We start from the raw sequence: 11,449 nt of genomic DNA, 5'->3' as shown, positions 1-11,449 counted from the left end.
ATTCCCCTTTTGCAGGCGAGGAAATGGAGATGAAACACATTTATTTGGGGTACCCAATGTTAAATACAGCCAGTAAGTAGTGAAACTGGACACAAATCAGATCCTCCCCACTTCCTGTTCCAGTATGAACAATAGCAGACCCAGACCTGGCATGGCTGGGCTCTGGATTCAGTATGTCGGGGGGAGCCTAGGAGCCTCCCTACAGCCACAGTCACCCCTCTTCACTACCATGTTGATTTTAGTCTCAGTTTTCGTGCTTAGGCCTGCCATTTCCTTCTGACTGGAGTCCTGTCCTGAATATATGCCCAGGTACCTGATCTCCTCCTTAACTCCTGTTAACATAAAAAATAAACAAACGAACAAACAAAAAAATGAGAAAAGAAAGAAAAAAAAAGGAAAAGAAAAGGTGAGGGGTGTCTGGGTGGCTCAGTCGGTTAAGGGTCTGACTCTTGATTTCAGCTCAGGTCATGAAATTGAGCTCCACATTGGGCTCAGAGTGTGGAGCCTGCTTGGGATTTTCTCTCTCTCCCTCTTTCTCTTCCTCTCCCTGCTTGTGCTCTCTCTCTCTCTCTCTCTCTCTCTCTCCCCGCCCCCCTCAATAAATAAACAAAACAAAGAAAAAAAAGCAAACATTCTAAACCAAAAAAAAAACTTTATTTATTTATTTACCGCAGTGAAATGAGCGTTCCTTTACAAAAGCCAGCCAGGAAGTTCACCAGTCAGAACAAAAAAAGTACATTGAAGCAGACATTGGCGAACTCTCTCCGGAAGAAAGGAAGGAACAGCACACCTCTCTGGGAGGCATTATGTTTCTGGGAAACCCACATCAAACATGTCATAATCTCCCGGCCTTCACAAAAACACACATTCATTACAAAACAAATACGTATTTATTGTAGAAAATCTAGAAAACTGAGAAAGGAATAAAAAGGAAAATCCTATGATCCTCTCACCCTGCCACCTAGTATCTGTGTATCTAAGACGTGTGTGTATTTACAAAATTGGAGTTACGCTATTATATACTACAAAGTATAGATGTATCTATATTTACACTGTTTATGATATTGGTATTTAAATGTCTTTTGTTAACATCTTTTTAATGGTTGGATAGTAGTATTGTGTAGCGGAAATCGGTACTTTACTACAGGTTTGGTGCTGCTTCATCATTGCCTCGGGAGCTTACATGTGTTTGTGGATTCCTGGGCTCTTTCCCGTACGTTACTGCGTCAGAATTTCTAGGTTTAGAACCCTGCATTTTTATAAGCCTCCCTGGTGATTCTGATACAGCCCGGCCTGCTGTGACCCATTTTCAGAGCCACCAGTGACCGTGAGCTGTCGTAAGCAGTGAGAAGTGGCACCGGGCAGAGGGCCACCTGCGGCACGTGATGAGAGCAGAGGAGCCCAGGAAGGCGGCTGACCAGTTCCTCCCCGGCTCTCTCCTTGAGGGAGGGGCAGAGTCGGCCTCCTGGAGTTGACATAGAAAGGAGAAAGATGGGAAGGAAGAAAGATGGCTTGAAATGGATAAGGCCTGGGTCTTCTATGTGTGAACTCATTTTGGGAACTCCTCATACCACGTATAGGTCACCCCTGACCGCTGTTTTTCACCTTCTAACTAATACCACTGTGGGGGTCTTTTTAAAATGTTTTCTCCTGTGAGCCTCTCTGATGGTTTCTTTCATCCTCTTTCTTCAACTCTTTCCCCGGGGCTGGACCCATGCTGCTCCGTCTGGGTGTCTGCTGGGAGGACAGCTGGCGTCCTGACCAGTGCCAGCCGAGTGGCTCCCTCAGAGCCTCACACAGTCAGCTCTCACCTCGCCACTGGGGGCCCGAGCAAACCTCTCAGCCTGGCTGAGAAAAACGTGGTCCCGGACCCACGTGCAGAATCTCAGGCCAAATCCAAACCTGTATTTTCAAAGGGTCCCAGGTGATTGCTATACACATTCAAGTGTGAGAAGCCCTGTTTGAAGGGGTAATAACATCATTCAGGAAGCATTGCTGCCCTACACTCGAGGGTCTAATTCAAGGAGTGAGACCACAGGCTACAAGTGCAAACAAGCCACTGAGAGCTGGCCCTGCAGCTCTAATACCGGTCTGTTCTCCATCCTGGACTGGCCCGGAGATCCCAACTTTAAGGGAAGCACACAAGCCGTTCTCCAAAGGGCATCGAGCCCCAGCGCTGCCTGGAGGCCTCGGGCTGTGGCACTCACGCTCTGGGCAACACCTGGCTGCTTTGTTAGGGGAGAGTAAGGACCAGTGGGGATAGTGAGTGGCACTGCAAATTCTGAGTGACTCGGCAAAGCTCCTAAATGCATTGGGAATGACAGTCCAGTTCTGTTCAGGAAAGAAGCACAATGGCTCTTTATCACTGGGTGTTACCAGATTTCAATGGCCGGAACCAGCCAGATAGGCCAGGGGATGATTAAGAGGCAGAATGCAAGGCATTGTGAGGGAGCCACGCTGCACCCCGTCCTGAAAGTCCTATCATAACAGCCATTGTTCACACAGCCCCTGCCGGGGCCCCACCTCCTTCCTCAGAAATACTGTGGGACAGGAACACGGGTCTATTCATCTCTTCCCAGGAAAAGGTGTATGGAGCCGTAGTAAACTCTAGGGTCCTGGAGGGCTGGTGGGGGAGAGGGATGAAAGAGGGTGCACAGGCAGGACAGAAGGTGATGGTGAGGGTTGGTTAGCTCATAGGACACAGCAGATCGGAGAAGACATGTTGGGGGCATGATCGATTAGTGTTGCACTTTTTGGCTTTGAGGAGCCAGAAGCAGGTGGAGCGCGGGGAGGGCAGGGGAATGCTATTGCTGGCCCACACTCCTGAGACAGGATGTCGGGAAGCCCAGGCTCAAAATCCATACCCCACTGATGGCTAGGTGGCTTTGCCATTTTGTGTACATTTTCTGAGTCTTACTTTCCTTGTCTGTAAAATGCAGATACTGACATTTGCCTCACTGGAGGATGTGACAATGAAATTAAATGAAACGAAGCCTAAGAAAGCACCCAGCACAGCACTTGGAACAAATCAGGAGCTCAGGTTCAGAAAGATGTTGCTTTCTGTTGCCTGCCAACGAATGCACCACACCCTGCCAGTTCCACTCCCTAAGAAAGGTTCACAACGTGTCCCCAAAGGCAGCCTGTGAGGAGGGGGCAGGGTACGGCTGTTGTCCATTAGGCTGCTGCAATTAACCAAGAACTAGTTAATTATGGTCTGAGTCGAGGCAGGGTGTGCTGGAATGGAGAAAAGGCAGTGATTTTAAACAGGATCTGATGTCACCAAATTTACATTTTAGAAGAATGACTTTCAAGCACTGTGAATGACTGGGCCTGTACTTTCTCCCCTTGAATTATTTAATTGTTTTACTTGAATTGTTGTATTGTCCAGTCCATTTGCCTGATTTTTGCCTTCACCTGGTAACGAAGGCCACTTTCTCCCCTGCAGTTGCCAGAGGGCGTCACCCAGCCACAGATCTGTCTGCTCCTGCCTTGTGTTCAGCCCCGTCTTGCGCCTCTTCCCAGTTCCTCAGAGGAGGTTTGTCTCAACCCCACCCGGAGCCACGGCTGCCTTTGAGCAGACGTGGTATTGCACACAGGGCCCTCCTTGTTCTGGCCCCTTGCATCTAGGCCTTGGTGATTTTAGCGCCGGAGGCACCTCTGCGCCATATGTTGACAGAGGGGGACAAGCAACCCTGATGAGTTTAAACTGGAGTCCATGGAGGCTGGCTCAGGGGACAGACACGAGTGACTACAATACTCCACGATGCCTCTCTCCTCTGAAGAACAAGACGTGCCTTACTGGGCCACATTTGCACACCCAGCTTGCACACGCAGCTCTGCATTAGTGCAAATGCTTTCTCTCTCTTACTCCAAGAGTAGGCTCCCCCTCTGCCAACCCCTCTGCTGCACAAGTGAGCTGCTGCTGTGCCCAGTGGCCGGCCCTGCGAGGGTGTATGCTGGGTGCCAAGTATGGCTGGCTGTATGTTCAGACCTCGTTTCCTTTCCTTGACTTTTGGGGTTACTCCCTCAACTCTCAGTGGTCAGGGAGACTGAAATTTCCAGTCTGGTTTCTCCCCATCAGGGTCAGAGCTACTTAGGTCAGGCTGAGGGAGGAGACAGAGATGGATAGGCCAGGGAGTACATGTGGGGTGCTGTCCTGGGTGCTGCAGGGGTAGCTGCTCTCTAGTAGAGGATGCTAAGGGGTTCCAGACTCCCTCTCACTTTCACTCCTGGCTTACCCCCTGGGCTTCTGAAATCTTTCTCCTGCTCACTCCTCGCTCTTTAATAAAGGAAACTTGGGCGCCTGGGTGGCGCAGTCGGTTAAGCGTCCGACTTCAGCCAGGTCACGATCTCGCGGTCCGTGAGTTCGAGCCCCGCGTCAGGCTCTGGGCTGATGGCTCAGAGCCTGGAGCCTGTTTCTGATTCTGTGTCTCCCTCTCTCTCTGCCCCTCCCCCGTTCATGCTCTGTCTCTCTCTGTCCCCCAAAAAATAAATAAATAAACGTTGAAAAAAATTTTTTTAAATAAAGGAAACTAACCAGGGGTTTATTTAATAACATTCTAGTATGTACACCAGATTATTTGGCTGTTTGGCTAGTTGAATTGTCAGTCTTAGCTTCATTGCATTCAATTTCCTCACTAACTTCTTTGTTTTGGTGAGGATTAAGATAATTCAATATGTTATAGCTTTCTAAGTTATACATTTTAAAGATTGGAAATTTTTTAGTAAAACTGGCTGAACTTTCTGCATTTGGGGTAGACATGCCTCATTAGTTTATTCCACAGATCTCAGAGTGTCTCCTTTTCATAAATGAACTCTCTTATTGGATGTAAGACTGTTTTGGATTTATCCTGGAACCCAGGCTGGGAACACTATGCCGTAAGGAGAACATTGAGCAGGGGGAGCCATTTGTTTTAGAATTTATTTTTTTAATTTTTTTAATTTTTTTAATGTTTTATTTATATTTGAGAGAGAGAGAGAGAGAGAGGGAAAGGGGGGAAGGGGCAGAGAGAGAGATGGAGACAGAATCTGATGCAGGCCCCAGGCTCTGAGATGTCAGCACAGAGCCCGACGTGGGGTTAGAACCCACTGGCCACGAGGTCATGACCTGAGCCAAAGTCAGATCAGACACTTAACCAACTGAGCCACCCAGGTGCCCCTAGAATTTCTTAAAAGATATTGCTTCTGAGAGAAGTTCTATTAATGTCCCCAGTGACCCTTTTCTTATTTCCAGATCAAAATCAATCATCATTATTGCTCTTTAGGTAATATACGGGAAATCTCCAGGAAGAAAGATGCCACTCGTCTATAGCTATAACAGGTGTGGTCACAGGGACTTGGATGTGTTTCTCCAGTAGGACCTGAAATAGTACTGGCAAGTGAGTATTGTCCACAGACCTACATTCTTTGAAAAAAATTTTTTTAATGTTTATTTATTTTTGAGACAGAGAGAAACAGAGCATGAACGGGGGAGGGTCAGAGAGAGGGAGACACAGAATCCAATACAGGATCCAGGCTCTGAGCACCCGACGCGGGGCTCGAACTCATGGACCGCGAGATCATGACCTGAGCCGAAGTCGGCCGCTTAACTGACTGAGCCACCCAGGCGCCCCATAGACCTACATTCTTTGGATGAACGTGCCGATCTGGCCGAGTAGCCCCAAATAGCCCCAAGCGATTCCTGAAGATGAGGACAGAAGATGCACTGTGAGTTGTCAAGTGCCAGGATCTCCTGTCTCATGTGGGGATCCACATCCGCCCATCTTCCCACTTGCCACTCTGTTATTCCCTCCGGGGCATGGGTTGGAGCTAAACTCTTTCACCCTTCCCTCCTCCCATTCACCCTGCTTTGGAAACTGGCCACTAAGCCTCTTGGCCCTTGCAGCTCTGTCAGGACAACTGCCCTCTTTCTTGGGGACACTTGTTGGTCTTGATAATGGATCCAGGTTCTGGGTTCCACGTTACCGAAGCTCACATCTGTGGGCTTTTGTACACAAAGCCTCTTTACCTTAGCTTGGAAGGGTTTCATCCAGGCCTCAACATCCCACAGCAGGAAAGGATCAGTATCTGTCTTGGGTTGAAAGATGACAGTGAGGACATGATTTAGTTCTCTCTTTATTAGAAGTAAGGGAAAGTCAACTAATTTTTTACCAGCCCGATGATGTCCTTGAAGAAACCTTCCTTATTTCTTCATGTGACCTGGAGAAGTCTTCAGTGTGGCATGGATTTTCTGTGGGTGACTTTTCTTTTACCCTAATCCCCAAACCTTGTAGAAACCTAAAGAATGCCATAAAAATTCACCTGTCTTATTCTCCTTTCTTCACAAAGTACCAATCTTGCCAAGCTCTCTATTATTTATTCACAGCCTCTTCCCAAAGTTTATAGCTCAAGGCATCTGACAGGTAGGTAGGAAGAGGAAGAAGCTCATATGAGCATAGTTTTCTAGGGAATCACTCATCACAGTTTGATAACACAATTATGGAAATGAATTCTTCTAGTCAGATAAGACACAGTGATGCTCTCAAGTCAGGTCAAGGAAAAGGGAAGTTATTATAAGGATAGACATGGAAGGAATTGAACAACTGTCAGGATCCAAGATATCTCTGTGGATGGGTTCCTCCAAACTGTGTTCTCTCTCTCCCTTTCTCTCTCTCTCCATTTCCCCCCCTCTCTCTCCCCTCTCCTGTCTCTGTTTGCATTTCTCTGCACAACTATATCATTGTCCTTTCTCTATCAGTCCATTTCCTCTGCTTACTGCTGGGTCCTATTGTTTTATGGGTTTGAGATGGTCCATTGTGACCTCCCTTGTTTGAATCTTATACCATGAACTTTGGGTTTCAGTTCCCACTAAATGGCTCAGTCTCTTGGCCATAGTTGGTGGATCAGTCTGTAGGTGAGCCCCCATGGATTGGAGGTCTTCCTTGTCTAATCTGCTTTGGCTAGGAGGTGTTAGGTCACATGGTACTAAGCCAAATCTTGGCCTAAGCATTAATTGCTGTGCAGGACAGTGTCCCTCAGAAGGGACTGTGGGCATGGCAAGTACACTAAAGTGGGCCAATCCCAGCATATATTCTTGCTATGGTGAAGATCTGGGCTTTTCTATTTCCATTTCAAGTAAAGGCATAAGAAAGGTGGTTCCCAGGAAGGTGGACTCTGGGGGTGGCTGAGAGCACAAATTTCCCTCAGAAACAGCCTGGTGATTTGTAAGTAAATGCTACCATTCTTTTTTAAAATGTGCCAAGAATCTCCTGTTATGTCTGCTGAACATGACCCTTTGTGGATTCTGGAATCTAGAGCAGGTAGGGAGGTGGGTGGTCAAGAAGCATTATTTTCCCTTTAATTTTACTCCATCTTTGCCCAGAGGACAATTTGGCTGGGCTTCCATGGGCCAATCACCAGAGAGAAGCAAAGGCAATTGCCCTCTTTTTCACACCTGTTAAGGAGGCTGGGGTGGAAGTGTGTGTCTTAGGAAAGAGACAATAGAATCTGGATGGGGAGCAAAGGAAAGATGTCAGTGATGAAAACAAGAGGTGTACAAAAAGAAAACACATTTTTGATGGGCAGATATTTCCTTCCACAAGAAGGTATAATGATCTTAGCTTCTGGAAAGAGGCCCCCTCCTGCCAGGTGGTCTTAATCTGATTGGTTTGAACCTGAGAAAACTGTACTGAGCACACTCAGCTCAGCCCCACTCTCCTTCTCTTGGGCTTGGGCTGTCCACAGGGTGCAGAAAGTTTTTTCTGCTTCTCTGTCTCACTGAAGCAAGCTAACTCCATGCTGTAGGAAAACCCATCCTGGGTCAGCACTTCCCGGAACTGAATGGGTAGATCAGAGAGGGGGTAACCTAAGTGCTGCAGGAAACAACTTTTGGAAATTTAGTAGCTGCTCCCTTTTCTAAGCCCTGCAGAGTCCCCTGCAGATCGGGGTGGGAAGGGAAACATGAGAAGGAAAATTCACAGCAAGTGTTTATGGATCATGCCAGGAGGGTGTGCGTGACTTTTCCACTGGGCAAAACTCACGAGCAGAGTTACCTCTAAGAGAGGCTGAGAAATGTATAGTGCCACGTGCCTCAGAGAAGGGCTGCAGATAGTGATGAGCAGGAGCTGTATGAAGTCTCATTCTAGAATTCATTATTAGCAGCTTCTCTTGCCTGTAGGTACAAGCCATATTTATTTGTAATAAGGGTGTTTTATTCTACCTTCTGTCATCCTTTGTTTTGTTTTATAATCTGCTCAAAGCTCTCATGGGGAAGAGAGAGGCTATTTTTGGGCCTCTCAACTCCAACATTTGGTGCATGGCCTTGGAACACTGAGAAATAGAACGTAGGAGTTGAATAACAAATTGGGAGGAGATTTAGATTTTAATTTTCTTTGAACCTTAAATCACACAGGGAAGAGAATATGATTTTGGACTTTAAATCCTTTGGATTTTAATATCTTTGGACTTTAACTTAATCATTGAACTTTAATTCCTTCCTAGAAAATTCATGATGAGAAGGGGTTGATATTCAAATTTGGAGCATGTTGTAATTGGTATTTTATTGCTGGAGTATCTTAACATCATTTGATTTTATTGCAGAACATATAATGGTCTGTATTTAGAGTGACCATGTAATTTATCACCCCAACTAGGATAGTTTTGAGAGAGACAGGAGGCTCTATTGAGAGTTCAGTTGCAACAACGGGCATGAACCTGGACTGTTTTGGGTGAACTTGGATGTATGGAGAACATGTGGAAAGACATAACTAGAAAAGAGAAATGGAATGCGGAATGAATTTCCAGCAGTGTAGTAAATTTAATTAATGAAGATTTTCTGACCCACATGAGAGCCCTCTGGGGATCAGTTCTAACTTGTTCACCAGTGGTCCCAGCAGGATCTACAAAGGAGCTGTACCAGTTGGGGCCATGCAGCCAGGCAAGAGGAGCCACCACAGGCATTTCAGATAGAGGGGACTCAATGCAGGGAATTGGTTGCACAGGTGTGGGAGGGTAGAAAGAGCAAAAAGGAAGAGTAGCAGAGATATGAATAACGACAGGAAGCTGCTACCATCCCCGAGACTGTGGGAACAAAAGGAAAGAGGAGGAGTCATCCTAGGAGGTTGGGCCCCCAGCACAGATGCTAGGGTCCAGGCTCCATTCAACTCAGGAGAGGCACAGCCTGGATATTGCTAATAACTCTGAGGAGATGGTGAGGCTGGTGCTTCAGACAGAAAGGAAGCCCCCCATTCTCCCCAGTTGTGTTCTCCCCTCCAGTTTCCTGCCCATGTCCCTTTGTCACACCCTACCTAACAGAGCCAACTACCAAGGGAGTCTGGGAAATGTGGTTTGCAGAGTCCCAGCCCCAAATGGAAGGTGGACCTGAAGGGTGGGATTGGAGCTGAAAAGCAGTATGGAGATAAAGGGCCTACATGCAGTGGATGGCACCAGGGGCGTGCCTGACAAAGGAGGAGCAGAGAGGTCTCGAAGGAACGTCCAATCTCCTTCTCTGAGTATTGCCACCCTCTGGCTGACCACAGCGTAATAATTAAGCAGACGGATTGAGAACAAATAGTTGAAAGTCACAGTGGATGTTTCTCTATTCCTGACGTTTCCTTTCACGTGGAGATGTCACAGTCCCAACTTTTATTTGTTTGCCCTTCAATCACTCAAGGAAAAAGGAATGGCCTAATCTGTGTCACAAATCTGGGAAGAAGAAACTGGGCATGCTCGGCTCAGCGTTCCCCTTCTCCTGGGTGCAGGTTCCTTGTAGGAAGCTGAGGTTCTCCTCTGCTCTTCCATGTGTAAATCTTACCACTTCATTCATAAGACTAATATGTATCGGCACCTGCTCTATTTCAGGCACCATTCTGGTCCTGGGGATACAACAGTGAATGAAACAGAAAAGATCCTTATCTCATGGGATCTGCAGCTAATAAACAATAACCGTAACCAATAAGTACATTGCATAGTATATCGGAAGGTGGTAAAAGCTGGTATAAACACAGAACAGTGAAGGGGACCAGAGTTGCCGGACTGGGCAGCTACAGTTCTGGGTCAGCCTCACTCAGCAAGCACCTTTGAGCCAACAAGGAGTGCTATTTGTTGCTGACACTCAGAATCCCTAGCTTTTGAGGGGAATATCGGCCATTGTGTTCCTCAGTCTAAGCAATCACTTGTCCCCAGTCCTGGACATGCACTAGGGGCTCGTATGGGTAGGACTAGGAGCCCAGCCCCAGCAGAGACAGGCTGAATCATCTCCTGAGGTGTTGTCTGGGGGCCTGAATAAGAACTGCCTGTGATTATGCTTTAACCAGCTTTGCAAACAGATGCACACGGTCCCTTACCCTACCCCCCTCACCCCCACCCTGCATCTGATTTGCACCCAAGACAGTGGTAATAGCAATGCTCTTGGCAAGCAAATCAACACTGTTTTTCTTTCAGGCAGCAGTCCTCAAAGGGTGGTCGAGAAGCTGGAGGCTGGAGGGCCATGTCCTTGAGAACTTTTCAGGGGGTGATGTGTGAGGTCAAAACTATTTTCACAGCAGCACCAGGATGCTATTTGCCCTCTTCATTTTCATTCTCTTATGGGTATGGCAGAATTTTCCAGAGGTTACATGGCATGTAATAGCACAACAGATTGAGTGCAGAAGCAGATTAAAATACTCTTTTTCCCCCTAACTACATATTTGTGTGAAGCCTGATTTTCTTTATATATTTCCATCAAAACAACATATTGCAACAGATTGAATGCAGAAGATATGAAAATCCAGCTGTCTTCTGTTAAGCCAAACTTAAAGAGATTTGCAAAAGTTAAAACAATGTCACCCTTCTCACTAATTATTTTGGGGGGAGATATAGTTGCTTTCCATATAAAAGATATTTAGGTTAATATGTAATGAGCTTATTATTGTTACTTGTAAATGAATCCATAAATATTGAACATTTTCTCACTTTTAATTTTTAATGCAGTAAATATCAATGAGTATAATCCACATAAACAAGCATAAAGGGGTCCTGAGGAAAAAAAAAAGTGTAAGAAAGCCTGCTCTAGAGGGCTTTGATGTGATATCACACCCACATGCTGTTAGATCTCCCCAGACTCCTCTTTGGAAGCATCCTTCCTTGTGTCCAGGCATCATATAAATACACGGCCATACTTATCCACTTGATTCTCTTTTGGGTATCTACATGGATGCAGAACTATTTTAGATTAAGTCTGTCTTCTTGGGGAAAAATGCATTTAACCCAGAGTAGAAAGAAGAAGAAATTGAGCTGTCTTGGGTTTATCTAACAGATATACAGAGAGTTGCAAGCTGAGAAAGTTGGACTCTTAGGAGAACACGTTTGTCCTCAGGTGGGTCCCAGAGCAACTGGATGCAGGGAAGCAAAGGGAGCCTGCACACTTCGGCCATGAGAAATTTAGGCTTCTAAATCCTGGCCCATTGAAGGGCTGCACAGACTTGCTACACCA

This window comes from Lynx rufus, unplaced genomic scaffold (genome assembly GCF_022079265.1).
Source record: "Lynx rufus isolate CCGP_SWC_20201006 ecotype Redwood Valley unplaced genomic scaffold, mLynRuf1.p SCAF_4, whole genome shotgun sequence".
NCBI classification, from domain to species: Eukaryota; Metazoa; Chordata; class Mammalia; order Carnivora; family Felidae; genus Lynx; species Lynx rufus.
The sequence above is the reverse complement of the archived record's forward strand: the minus strand, read 5'-3'. Positions refer to the sequence as shown.